The sequence below is a fragment of the Callospermophilus lateralis genome, chromosome 1 (assembly GCF_048772815.1).
Source record: "Callospermophilus lateralis isolate mCalLat2 chromosome 1, mCalLat2.hap1, whole genome shotgun sequence".
Taxonomy (NCBI): Eukaryota; Metazoa; Chordata; class Mammalia; order Rodentia; family Sciuridae; genus Callospermophilus; species Callospermophilus lateralis.
This window is the reverse complement of record NC_135305.1, coordinates 121,429,068-121,444,083: the sequence shown is the minus strand read 5'-3', so window position 1 is coordinate 121,444,083 and position 15,016 is coordinate 121,429,068.

The window sequence follows — 15,016 nt, the reverse complement described above, 5'->3', positions numbered from 1 at the left end:
AATTGGAGAGGGTTGTGAGATATAGGCTAATGGCATTGGTAACCTCTTCAGGAAAATAAAAACAGAAAAATTTCCACACATTGAGAATGAGATGGCCATTGACATACAGAACCCCAAATAGACAAGATCAAGAAAGAACTTCTCCACAACACATTATCATTAAAATGCTTAACATACAGTATAATAATAGAATTTTAAAAGCCTCTATAAGAAAAAACATCAGGTCACATTTAGAGGCAAGTCAATCAGAATTATTTCTGATTTCTCAGCGCAAAATCTAAAATCCAGGAGGACTTGAAAGAAAGTAACTGTCAGCCAAGATTGCTATATCCATCAAAGTTAACCTTTAGAATTGGAGGATAAATAAAAACCTTCCAAGATAAGTAGAAACTAAAATAATCCATGATGCTAAACTGGCATAAGAAAAATCTTAAATACTTCACACAGGAGAAATAAAAACAAAATAAAACAAAAACCAGAACTCACAAGTGGATAAATTTCATTTGAAAAATGAGAAACAGAAACCAAATTAAACATTAGAAATAAGCCACAATAATAGGAATTAATAAACATCTCCCTATGATGAAGTTGAATGCAAATGATCTCAACTCTCCAATTAGAGCTAAATCTAACAATATATCAAAAAGAATGAAATACTTAGAAATAAATCTAACAAAAATGTATAAAGCATATTTTGAAAACTACAAAACATTGTTAGAAGATATGAAAAATCTGAATCTGGGCTGGGGATGTGGCTCAAGCCGTAGCGCGCTTGCTTGGCATGCGTGTGGCCCGGGTTCGATCCTCAGCACCACATACAAACAAAGATGTTGTGTCCGCCGAAAACTAGAAAATAAATATTAAAAAATTCTCTCTCTCTCTCTCTCTCTCTCTCTCTCTCTCTCTCTCTCTCTTTAAAAAAAAAATCTGAATCTATGGGGGGGAACCCCTAATATCCATGGAATGGAAGACTTAATACTGCTAAATAAAAATCCTCTACCAATTCATCTACAGATTCAACACAGTCTTTATCAGATTTATGGGCTGGCTTCTTAAAAAAAAAAAAACTGATTTAAAATTTCATGTGTAATTAATTGCAAAGGACTCAGAATTATCTTGAAGAAGTTGGAAGATTCACATTTCCTGATGTTAAAACTTACTTCAAAGCAACAATAACCCAGAGAGTGTGGTCATGGTATAAAGAAGAACATACAGCTTAATGGTAGAGAATTGAGAGTCTGGAAATAAAAACAACTTATGTTCAACAAGGGTGTCAAGGACATTCAATGGAAAAACAATAGTTTGGGCCTCAATTGGCAATGGATCCTTAAATAAGATACCCAAAGCACAAAGGATGAAAGAAATAATAGATAAAATTGCACCTCATCAATTTAAAGGATTCGAAGAATATTGTCAAGAAATGATAACCCACAGAATGGGAGAAAATATTCTCAAATTATTTATCTGATAAGGGACTTGTACTAGAATATACAAATAACTTATATAATTCAAGAATAAAAAGACAACTCAAATATTGGATAAAGGGGCTTAACCCATCTGCACCACAAAGGGGATGGAGGACATGATTCATGATTGTATATAGATGTCTAAGTCCATTTTGTGTTGCTATAACAGAATACCTGAGACTGGGTAAATATTAACTGAAATTTGTTTCTCACTGTTCTGGAGGCTGGGAAATCCAATATCAAGGTGCCTCCAACTTGTGAGACTTTTCTTGTTTCTTCAAAACATGGCAGAAGAATCCAGACCCAGTGGCATACACCAGTAATCACTTTGACTCTGGAGGCTGAGGCAGGAGGATTACAAATTTAAGGCCAGCCTTGGCAACTTAGTGAGACCTTGTCTCAAAATAAAACAGTTGTAAATTGCCCCTAGGTTCAATCCCCAGTTTTTTTTTTTTTTAAAGGCAGAAAGGCAAAGATAGAGAAGTGGAGAAAGAAAGAAAGAAGAGAGTGAGCTAACCAGCCAAAATCCTTCCCTCCCTCCCTTCCTCCCTTCCTCCCTTCCTCTACCTCTGGGATAAAGAATCCACTCCTGTGATAATGCCATTAATCCATTCTGGGGCAGACCTCTGGGCCTAATCACCTCCTAAAGGTCTCATCTCTTATTACTGTTACAATGATAACTAAATTTCAACATGAATTTGAGAGGGAATAAACATTTAAACCATAGAAATAAATTACTATTGAAGTTGAGTAATGGAAAATGGGAGTTTATAATGGGTTGAATTTTGATCCCAAACAAATCTGTTTAAGTCCTAAACTCCAGTACCTGTGAATATGACTTTATTTGGAAATATGATCTTTGCAGATATAATCATGTTAAGATAAAGTCATGTGAGATCAGAGTGGCCCTAAAAATGATGGGTGTCTTTATAAAGAAAGGGAGACTTGGAAACACACAGGAAGAAGGCAGCATGTGAAGATGGGAGGTAGAGATTGGGATTGTGCTGCTATAAGCCGAGGAATACCAACTGCTGGAACCACCAGAAATAAGCAAGAAGCAAAGAAGAATTCTTCCCAAGACCCTTCAGAGGGAGCAAGGTCCTGATGACATCTTGATTTTGAACTTTTCACCTCCAGAACCATGAGAGCTGTGTTACAAGAGCCTTAAGAAACAAACACAAGGTTTGGCTTACTATTATTCCTACTTTGTTCATATTTGAATTTTTCAAAATAAAAAAGTTTAAAAACAACAATACTGCCACCCAATCATTGGCTTCCTTGTAGGGGAGTAGTAGGGAGTGGCAGAGACTGTGGCTCATGCCCATAGAGGGTAGGTATCTCAGCTCAGGTGATTGTGGCACTATGGAATATTGCACCCATGATGCCAGAGTTTCCAGTTTCTCAAAATAAACTTGAGAATCTGTATTTCCTGAATTGGAAATGTTTGTAACTAATTCGAAATCTTAAAAAATTTGTGTGGCTTTTCATAACAAGAACAGGGCAACATACACATTTGTGTTTGCACATACACATGTGTGTATTAATTCTTGAATCTCTCACAAAATAAGACAGACTAAGTAAGATAATAAAAGAATGCTCCCCACCCCAGTAGACACATAGCCTGTTTGGGTCAACTAAGACTTCTCTGATTGGATGTGACCCTTCATTAACACTGGGAAAATGGTTTTTTTAAGTGCTTATTACATGTCAAGCTCTTTGAAGGTATTTTATAGGCTGCATTTCACTTAATCATCATAAGGTAAATATTCATCAGGAATTTTTTTACACATGAATAAAATGAAGCAAGGAGTTCATATCTTTCTATTCCACCATAACCAATGTGCTATTTCAACATGTCTGCATTGGTAAAAAGAATGAGCCCTATAATCAAACAGCTCTGGATTCAAGTCATATTTCTCCAGTTAAATACTATAAACTGTGGGACAAACAAACTATTTGTGTTGGGAGTCGGTGGGATCCAAAGACTAACTTCCCCATCCCCGGAGAAGAGCCGTCCAATGGTGAGCCCTGCTGGCTCACATGATCTTTACCCACCAATCAGACTAGGCCTGCTGGCTCACATGATCCTTACCCACCAATCAGACTAGCCCTACTGGCTCACATGATCCTTACCCACCAATCAGAAAGCATCCCATGCCAACTGTCAAACTGGTCAACCATTAAACTGTCATAACTGTCAAACCACCCACGCTCTATAAATATGCAGAGCTGTTCCTCAATATAGGGTATTTTCTCCAGTGAGGAGCCTTGTTTGTTCTTTCAATTTGGGTATATTTTTATTGGTATGTAAAAAAGAGATGATGCTGGGCATGGTGGCACATATCAAAAGGCTGGTCTGAAAGATCACAGTTTGAGGCCAGTCTGAGTAACTTAGCAAGACTCTGTCTCAAAATAAAAATAAATAAATAAATAAAAAGGTCTGGAGATGTAGGTTAGTGGGAGAATGCCCCTGGGTTCAACACTCAGAACAATAACAACAAATAAAAGGTTGGGGGTGGTGATGGGTAATATTCATGTTTAATTCATGGGGTGACTAAATGAGACAGTGTATGTCATATGCTTAGCCTATTTCCTGTACATGCCACTGGGAACTAGTAGATGTAAGCTATCACTATTGTTATTTTTGAAATACTATTGCTAGACTCAGGAGTACATTTCTTTAATATTCTAGCACATTCAAAATTTCTTTTTTTTTTTCTTTTTTTAATATTTATTTTTTAGTTGTAGTAAGACACAATATCTTTATCTCACTTATTTATTTTTATGTGGTACTGAGGATCAAACCCAGGGCCTCACGTGTGTAAGACGAGCTCCCTACCGCTGAGCCACAGCCCCAGCCCTCAAAATTTCTAACTATAAAAATTCAACCAACACAAACTTTCTAGAACTCTTGTGAAGGAACCTTTGCCATGTATAACCATACATGTGATCCTTGAAAAGCTATGTTGCTGAGCCCTTCTGGAGATTTCATAGTTGCCAACAACAAGATTTTCTTTACTATGTTCTGGTACAGGAACTTTGTTCTCCTGACTCTTTAGAAATAGTTTTGTTCTCTTGAATCAAGACAGCAAGGGCTGGGGCTGGGGCTGAGCGGTATAGCACTCCTCTTGCATGTGTAGAGCCCTGGGTTCAATCCTTAGTACCACATAAGTAAAAATAAAGGTTAAGGGGCTGGGGATGTGGCTCAAGCCGCTGGCCTGGCATGCACGAGGCACTGGGTTTGATCCTCAGCACCACATAAAAATAAATAAAGATATTGTGTCCACCTAAAACAAAAAAAATAAATATTAAAGAAAATAAAGGTTAAAAAATAAAAGGGACAAGTTAAAAAAAAATCAGCGATGATTCCTGTTCTCTTGATTATTTCTTCCTGTCTGCTCAGCATGTGAGAGCAAATGTCTATTGAGGTTTTTGTTTTTCTCCCAATTTAAGTCTGAAATTGGAGTTAATTAAAAAAAAGATCCAGGGAAGAATCTGATGGGCTCAGCTGGAATATATTGTCCACTGTGGGTCAATCAGCTGTGGTCAGCAGTGATTCTTGGGTACCAACTTAAAATCAGAACATGGGATACCAGCAATTGACAGGATTATCCTGCCCATGTAGCTAGGCAAGAACTACTGGGATGTACCTGGTATTTGCTGTTGATGCCAGAGATGACAATTATTCTTTCAAGAAGGGGTAGCATCCACTGAGGATACATTATTGGGAGATATTGCTGATCATTTTCTTTGTTTGAATATGTACCAAATTTGCTAATGATTATCTCTAGGGATTAGGACAGAAGGGAACCATCTTCACTTTCTGCATCTTTGTGCTATTTAAAATTTTTTTCCTGAAACACTTATTTTTAGAAGAGTTTTAGATTTATAGGGAAATCAAGAAGCTATATTGAGAGTTTCTATATGTTGTACAGTTCATTTCCCTATATTTAATATCTTACATTATTAGTGATCCATGATTACAATCAATGAACCAATATTGACACCTTGTTATTAACCAAAGTCCTTAATTTCTTGAGATTTTATTAGTTCACTGTGCCCTCTTTTCTGTTCCAGTTTTCCTCCAGGATATCACATTACATTTAGTTATCATTTTTGCTTAGGTTCCTCTTGGATGGTGACAGTTCCTCATACTTTCCTTGTTTGTGTTGACGTTGGCAGTTTTGAGAAGTTCTGATTTAGTATTTTGTAGGATGCTCCACTCTTGGACGTTTTTCTTATGATAAGACTGGGTTATTGTGAGGAAGAGCACCAGATCTCCATTTTTATCATGTTGTATCAAGCATACTTACTATCAGTATGATTTTTTTTTCAGTATTAGTGATCAAACCTAGGGCTTCACACATGCTAGGTAAGTGCTCTGCCACCTCAGCCTTTTAAAAAACTTTATTTTGATACAGGATTGCACTGATTTGTCTCTGTTTGCCTCCAACTTGCAATCCTGTGTTTGCCTCCCAAATAGCTGAGGTTATAGGCATGCACCGCCTTGCCTGGCTCAACATGATTTTTCACTGTTGGTGTTAGCTTCGATCACCTGGTTGACGTAGTGTTTATCAGTTTTCTCAATTGTAAAATTACTCTTTTTTTTTCCTAATAATAATCACTAATAACATAAGATATTAAAATTACACTTAGAAAGGAAGCTCCTATGTACAGTCTATGCCCAATGAGTGGGAAATGATGCTGCCCCTTTTTGAGAGCAGAGTATCTACAAAAAGTTTTTGGACTTCTTTTGTGTGTTACTTTCCTAAAGCTATCATGGCAAATTGGCAAGTAATTTAAATGGGAATTTTTTTAAAATATAATTTTTAGGGCTGGGATGTGGCTCAAGCGGTAGCGCACTCGCCTGGCATGCCTGTGGCCCGGGTTCGATCCTCAGCACCACATACAAACAAAGATGTTGTGTCCACCGAAAACTAAAAAATAAATATTAAAATTAAAAAAAAATAAAATATAATTTTTAGATGTTGATGAACCTTTATTTTATTCATTTATTTATACGTGGGGCTGAGAATCAAAATCCAATGCTTCACATACGCTAGGCAAGTGCTCTGCCACTGAGGCACAACCCCAGCCCTAAATGGAAATTTTTTATCTCTGAGTTTTGGAGACAAGTCAAGGTGTTAGCAGGGCTGTGTTCCCTCTGTCTAGTTCTTTCTTGCCTCGTCCTGCCTCCAGTGGCCCTAGTGTCTCTTGGCTTGTGGCAGCATAATTCTAACCTCTATCTCCATCTTCAGTCACATTCTTCTATTTTCTTCTATGTCCTTTTCTTTCCTTATATTGACATCAATCATTGGATTAAGTGCCTACTCTAAGTCCAATATATCTTAAGACCCTTTAACTAATGGCATCCACAGAGGCTATTTCCAATAAAGTCACATTCTGAGGTTCTGAATTTTTTGGGGGAGGTACTATTATCTCACTTTATTTCTCATGGGAATTTTTTCTCTTTTCCCTCATTTATTAATATATAGTCATTTATTTGTATCATTCTGCCTAGTGGATTTTATTTTATACTTTTAATTATAATCTAATATTAACTTTTAATTTTTCCCCTCAAAGTATTTTTGCTCTGATCATTGGGAACTCTTTCAGTTGGCTCTTGTAACATTATCTTCAACATTTTTTTTAAGCACTTACTTATTTTCTTGTACTAGAAGATGCTCCAGTCTCATCTTGTGTATTTCCTATCCCAGTCCCTAGAATCAGCCATTTTTCCAAAGAGCTCTGATTATTTTCGCTGGAGAGTGGCATTAAAAATCAAGATCTTATCATTTGGATTTCTCTCAGCTACTTGTGTAGCGTATCTTTAAGGCCCTCTCAGCTGACAGAAACCAAACCAAACCAAAATAACAAAAAAAGCATTTACCAACCCATGTATATATACATATCTTTAAATATTTCTACATGTTACTATATGCTTCATATAGTAACATAGTTCATATTGGTGTATCCAACTTTATTCCATTACCACATGGTTCAGTCTAACCTCATTTTGATAACTGTAAACTTTTACTCCAATAGTGGGAAAGCTGGCTTACACTATTTGACATCCATTTATTTAATTGTTCCATTTCATTATACACGTTAGCAGTATCAACTTTGTTACCTGAATCCTCAGGAAACAACTTTAACAACTTGTGTACAATGCTTATGTGCAGTTCCCTTTTACTTTTAGTCTACAGAGGCCATCTATTCTAAAAATTTTTTTAGTTCAGCCCTTTGTTGCTCTCTCTAATGCCTTTCAGTGGAATTGTTATACACATTTAAACATTCATATAATCAAACTCTCTAAACACATCTGTACCCCTTCCTAGGATCCTTTAATCTCCTAGATGATTAAAAAATATATATATATATATATATATATATATATAAAGATTAATTCTTTGTGTTGTAGAGTTCTATAGGTTTTGAAAATTCTATAATAAAGCTTATCCACCATTGTGGTATCATATAGGATCATTTTATTGCTCTAAAAATCCTCTATGCATCACTATTCATTCCTCACTCTGAATCTCTGACATTTATTATTTTATTCTCTATTGTTTTGTTTTTCAGACTGACATATAGATGGGATTACACAATATATGTAACCTTTTCATACTCACTTCTTTTGCTTAGTAATAAGCATTTAAGTTTCTTTTACACCTTCTCGTGGCTTGATAGCTAATTTTAATGTTGTTGAATAATATTCTATTGTATGGATATACCACAGTATGTTCATTCATTCATCTATTCAGAGTCATTTTGGTTGCTTCCAGGTTTTGACAATTATAAATAAAGCTGCTATGAACATTTGCATGGGGGTTTTGTTGTGAGATGCTGTGAATTTTGGGGGGCCTTGGAGTCTGGTTTTATGCCCTGTTGATTTACACTACCAGCCTGTGTTTGAAAAACATCCTTCACAGGCTTGCAGTTTGTTAATGGTCATTCTGAGGCTCACAGAGAGATTATCCCTCTGGCTTGGAGACTCCTCCTCCATTTGCAGAGTGTAACTGCCCAACACACTGAAAACTGTTCCTGTTCTGGCCTTCCTTAGAGCATACCATTCATATTTCATCTTATGTCCCACAGCTCATTCTTCCTCTGCCTTGGACTTGGTGAATTGCAAACTGAACTGCTTACCTCCTTTCTCAGACCTACAGTTAGTTCTTTATTCACTCCTCTGTTTGGGGTATGTGTCCCTCATCTCTCATACCCTTCTCCATATCCCCTCCCCATACCTCATCAGTTATCAAGTCTGTGGATTCACCCTAAGATCTCCACCTCTCCAGTTCCACTGCCATTGGTGTTCCTCAGAGGAAATCTTTCTCCCATCCTTAGAACCTGGTGGGAGAAAAATTAAGGTATTTCAGGCCTCTACATCATTGTGTAAGCTGTTCCTTTTGCTAAGGCATATGTTTCCTTTCACTAACTACATGGGAAACTCATACTCATCTTTTGAAACTCTGCTTAGGCATCTATAAAGTTTGCCTACTTATATTTATTTGTAGAATGTCACTTGGAAACTGGTATAAGTGCAGAATCAAGTTCCATACCAGTCCTACTAAATCAGGATCTGTATTTTAAAAGATCTCCAGGTGATTTGTGTGTGGTTAAAATTTGAGAAGTCTTCTGAATCACTTCTGACACTGAGTTTCTATTATGACATGAATTACATTGCTTTGCAGTTATCTATGTCTATCTTCTCCTTTAGACTATGAGTTTCTTGATGTCAGGGTCAGACAAGGAGGCAGCAACTGAAATGAAGCCTAGATGTTTGTGTGACATCAAGGATTCTTCAGTCCTAAGTCTGAGGTCAATGACAAGGAGAAAAATTATATAAGGGAAACTCATTTCAAACAATATTTTGCTTTATCCTTACAAAGACATTGTTAAACAATACATATCCCCTTTTTCTCTTCTTAGAAAGAATTCCAGTAAGAATCAAATGGGACAATAAAAAAGGGTTTATGTTCAAGAATGTTTGTAATTATAAAAAATTAAATTACATAAATGTCTAACTATAATAGAAGCAATTAAAATAGTTCTATAGATATGTATTTATATGGAAAGATGATATAGTCACATAAAACATGAGTTTTTATAATCTTTTAAAACTATAAATTATGTAATAAATTTAAAAATGCAAACAATATAGAATTGTATATAGGAAAGCATTAAAAGTAACTGTCTCCCAGCATCTGTTTGATGGTTTCCATTCTCCTAGAATTTCTAACTTACATATACAGAGTAAGTAATATTGTATAAGTTGTGAGTGGTGACTTCTAAAGGCAGCTCATAATGAATTCTTTATTATTGTCAAGCTTACTTTTAAAATACATTTTATAAAGTTTAGTATCTGTAGTATACACCTTTCTTACATGTATGTACTTTCCTCAGTAATTCCAATTAATTTTCCTATATCAGGAAACAATTTTTTCAGCTAGTATTAATTTGCATTTACAGGTCAAGTTGAACTATATATATCCACACATACACATAAATTTCTATCTCTTTGTTTATGTCTGTGTCTCTCTATTTTTCTTGGATACCTATCCCTTTGAGTTTAGGAAATTTAAATTGAGCTCTGTTTCTTTTTTTAAAATATTTTTTAGTGTTGATGGACCTTTATTTTATTCATTTATTTATATGTGGCGCTGAGAATTGAACCCAGTGCCTCACACATGTGAGGCAAGCACTCTACCACTGAGCTACAACCCCAGACCCTGAGCTCTGTTTCTTTCTATAAAAATTTGAATATATTTTTAAAGTTTCTTTCCATAAGTCTGCTATATCATCTTTAATAATTACAAAATTCTTTATGGGGGTACCATAATTGAGATATTTAATTCTCTTACAGATGGACATTGCAATCATTTACCATTTTTTGTTATGAACATTGTCATGAACATCTTTTACATATATACTTGGCTTTATTTTATGAAAATAACTTTTTATGTTTTAAAAATAATGCACATTCATGGTTAAATATTCAAAGACAATTATAGAAATCATAACTATAGAAGAAAAATTAAAAATCACCTTTAATTTCATCACTATGAATTATCATTTAAGTTTTCCAAAATAAAATTAAATTTGATAGAAGAAAAAGAATAATGGGGCTGGGGTGGTAGCTCAGTGGTAGAGTGTTTGTCTAGTGTGTATAAGGCTCTGGGTTTGATCCTCAGCACCACATAAAAATAAATAAGTAAAATAAAGGTTTTGTGTCCATCTAAAGCTAAAATAAATATTTTGGAAAAAAAAGAAGAAAAAACAAGAGTAAAACTAGTCATCTACCCTGTCCCCACATTCTTCTACATTTAAAAAGAAATTGTGAAATAGTAAGAGAATGGAAACAATGTTTTGTTTTTTTAAAAAAATATTTATTTATTTATTTATTTTTAGTTCTCGGCAGACACAACATCTTTGTTGGTATGTGGTGCTGAGGATCAAACCCCGGCCGCACGCATGCCAGGCGAGCGCGCTACCGCTTGAGCCACATCCCCAGCCCGGGAACAATGTTTTTGGTCAACTTTTTTTTTTTTTAATTCATAGGCATATCTTCAAATTTTCATGCACTAAAACTTTATAACCTGCCAAATAAAAATCAGAAGACACCTATGATTGTCAAATCGATGGTACACACACATGCAAATACACACATATTTAAAAAATTTATTAACAAGGAACCAAGTTCAAAACCTGAGTACACTCTGTCCAGGAGAAAGTAATAATAAAAAAGGGATGATACTTAATAAAAATGTCCAATAAAACTGACAAATTACTTGTAGGAGAAAAAAAGATCTCCTGTACCTATTATAAATCCAACAAATTAATCATGAATTCAAAATATTAATCTTATTCATCTCTCCTTTTTTTGTCCAATAAGGATTGGATATTTCATACTTGCTTAAATAACAACAACAAAACTTTGCTAATTTGAATGTGCACTCTTAAGCACCTCTACTAAATGATCTGAGGCCTGGTGAAATATTTTATAATCTGTTTTTGTTCCTAGTATCAGTGACACAGAACCTGAAGATGATTTAATCGTCTGCTTTATGATTCAATCAAGATCATATATTTAGGATCATAAGTCAGCCTCTTTCCTTATTTGGTACTTATGCTTTTTTCGTATCTCTTTTAATTTTTGCTCAGATACATCTGTGAAACTTGTGTTTAAGTGACACAGCTCTTTTTGCCAAGGAGGCAAGAAATTTACCTTTGCTTTATGCCGCAGTCTGGCTGGGCAGAAACAACCGAGCCACCACAAAGCACTTATATGTTCAAACAGGAAACTTTATTCCCGAACTCCACCAGCACTGCACGCACATTCCCCGGGAACTCTCTCCCACTCCACCGGCTGCAAGAGCACTCACTCTCAGAACTCCCGCAAGAACTCAACAGGAACTCCAAAGTAGGGAGCGCCTGAGGCAGCAAGAGCCTCCCTATTACCGGATAGTAAAGGTCTAATATACAATTGAATACACAGCTTAACATAACCATTGTCATCTCTATGGCTCGTTGGAGTCACCTCTCAACCACTCCCTTCTGGCATAATGCCATGCATCATCCCGACTCTGCTGTGGCCCTCAACAGCTTAGATTGCTATTTGTTGGTCTTTGTTCCTTACTATCAGTTGTCCCAAATCCTGTGCATTTTAGTTTGACCATGACTTTCTAGAATAGATTTTGCCCACCCAGAGTTTTTAACTGTACTCTCATTTCTTGTTAGTGGAAATTTTATCCTTGTTTCATCTTTAAGAACTTCCAGATTTCAACTTTACTCAATTTGTGCATCTATATTTTCTTCTTGAAGTTTTTGTCCCAGACACCTCTAATTTCCAAATCCAGTTTTGATAAATTGTATTTTGGGTCTGCAACATAGTTGTCAAATTAGGATTTTTTCCAGTCCTCTCATGCTTTATCACCAAGGTCTGTCTCTGATTTCCCAGATGTTTTTCTAGGATTCCTTTATCAATTTGTTTAAGTACATCCTCAAGTAATTGTTTTTTTTCAGAAAGGGTGCACAAGAGAGAAAATTAGAGTCCTAGCTTATTCTCAAATGTCTTCTTTTGTCCTCACATTTGACAGTATGACTGGATATGGAATTTCTGTTCAAAATAAATTTCTTTATATAAAAGTTTATGTAACAAGTAAAAATTTCACTATTTTAACAGCTGGCACCAGAGTTTATCTAAGGGGGGAACAACCTAAGAAAGAAGAAAATACTGAGATAAACCCTTATAGGCTGGAGAGCAGGAGTGTTTGGGTGACAACACTATAGGAGAGAAAGAAAATTAGCTATCATTGCTCATCCATTTCAGAGAATGGAACTCATGAGAAAGTAGAGGACTGTAAGGATAAAGAGAAGTCACTTAACATTCCATGTGAAATGGATTGTATTGTTGGGGTTGTGCTTTTGAAAAACATCTGTCCAAAAATTCTTTGATATTACTCCCTTCAAGAGATGGAGCTTAATAGAGTGTGGGCTAGACTTAATGATCCACTTCTAATGCATAGAATAAAGTGTAAGGGTCCAGCGAAGTGTCGGAGGAAGAGACCACCAAGAGACTGACTTTATGCAATAAGCAGGAGGGAGTTTATTGAGGATCCGATTCAGCGCGCTGAGGCTCCAGGCAGGCTTGCTCAAGAAGGGAGAGCAGCCCAGAGCCCAGAGCAGAGGTCAGGCAGTGCTTAAGTACACTTTTTGGGGAGGGTGGGGGCTTTGCATACATCAGAACAAATCATCATGAGGCACGGGAAAATTGAACAACAACTCTGAGACATGATTAGTACATTCATTGGCGGGAACAGATTGGGCAGGGGTGATTGGTCACCCCCAAGTGGGGTACACATTTAAACTGATTGGTTTAGGTCCTGCAATGCCTACGTGCCAGGCTCCACAGAGTCCCAAGTTATTAGACAACCCGGGAGTCAATGGAAATATTTACTGGGCAGTTCAGGTATTGTCCTAACAGCTACAGGGATTTCAAGTTTTGGGGGTAGCAGGGGAACTTAACAATACTTGGTCTTTTACTCTTTAACCCAGGCCTCGAAGCTTTACAATGCCCGGTCTTTTACACTTTAACTCAGGCTTTGCAGTTTAGAAGCAGCTTAGAAATTTTACCCTTACAAAAGCATATGGTGTATAGCTTTAAGGAAAAAATCATACAAAGGTACCATAACTTCTTTATGGGACTGTGCCTTTAAGAGAACTAGCAGTTTCCCTTCTTTTTTTTGAATGCTGCAATGTAGAAGTTGGTTTTTCCTTGGACTCCCATGATAAGAGGAAGCCCACATTGGCCAGGTAAAAAAACATGCTCAACTTGCATCTAGCTATCCAACTGTTCCCAGTGCAGATGCCATAGAAGTGAAGGAGCCATCTTGGACATTCTCATCCCAGGAGACACTGGAGACATTCTCATCCCAGGAGACACTGAGGGTCTAGACATATGGCCTCAGTTGAACTGTCCCAGCCATCTTCAGTCATCCTAGGCATCTCAGATGGCTAAGCACAGTGATGAGCTGTCCATACTGTGCCCTGACTGATTCCTAACCAGAATCATATGTATATGCTATAGTTTGGATCTTGAATGTTCCCCAAAGGCCCCTTGCTTGGTAGTACTGGGAGGTGATGTCTTAGGCCACTGGGGGATACTAGGACTTCAGTCCCTTCTCTCTCTTTTGATTTGCAGCCATGAGTAAATGGCCTCTGCCACCAACCACATGCTCCTGCCATGATGTACTGTGCCACCACAGGGGCCAGTCAGCAATGGGGCCAATCAGTCATGGCCTGAAACATACAAAACTATGAGCCAAAATAAACTTCTCATTTTATGTTGATTTATCACAAATATTTGCTGTAGTAACAGAAAGTTGACTAATACAACACATAAAATAGTTTTTGTTTTGGGATGTTTTATTGTGCAGCAATAAAGAAATGGAACAATGCAGTTTAAAAATGTTTAACTAAAGCATTCTTTTGAAAGTTTTTGTTAGACATTATTCCTTCATTGCAAGAGTAACTCTTGTGTCACCTATGCATTATGTCACAAATAAAGCATTGTTTAGGGTGAGAACATTGTCCTACTTTTTTTTTCTTTTTGTAGCTTCAGAATGTAGCATATTGCTTGGCCTTCTAGAGGCTTGATGAAAATTTAATGAGTTAATACTTCTCACTTCCTTTCTTCCATCTCTTATATTACTGTCCTTACATTCTTATTAAAAAGAAGGCTAAACCCTAGAATTCTGGAATGATGCTCTAGGAATTGAGCTCCCACTGCTCTAGAGGCCTGGGGAGGATAGTGCCTCATGGATGGGCTGGCCAGGGCTCAGGCAGAGGACTGCTAGCTTCACCTGATTCCAAGTTCCTGCAAATGCCTTCCTTGATTGAAGGTGAGACTGTGACTTTATAAGAATGAACTCTGATTAATACTTTCAAGGTTAACAGCTTTAAGGCACTGTGTGGGCTTTGGGAATACAGCAGCTAAACTACAATGTTCTGAGGAATTTGGAGGGGGAGAAAGCTCTGAATACCAATAG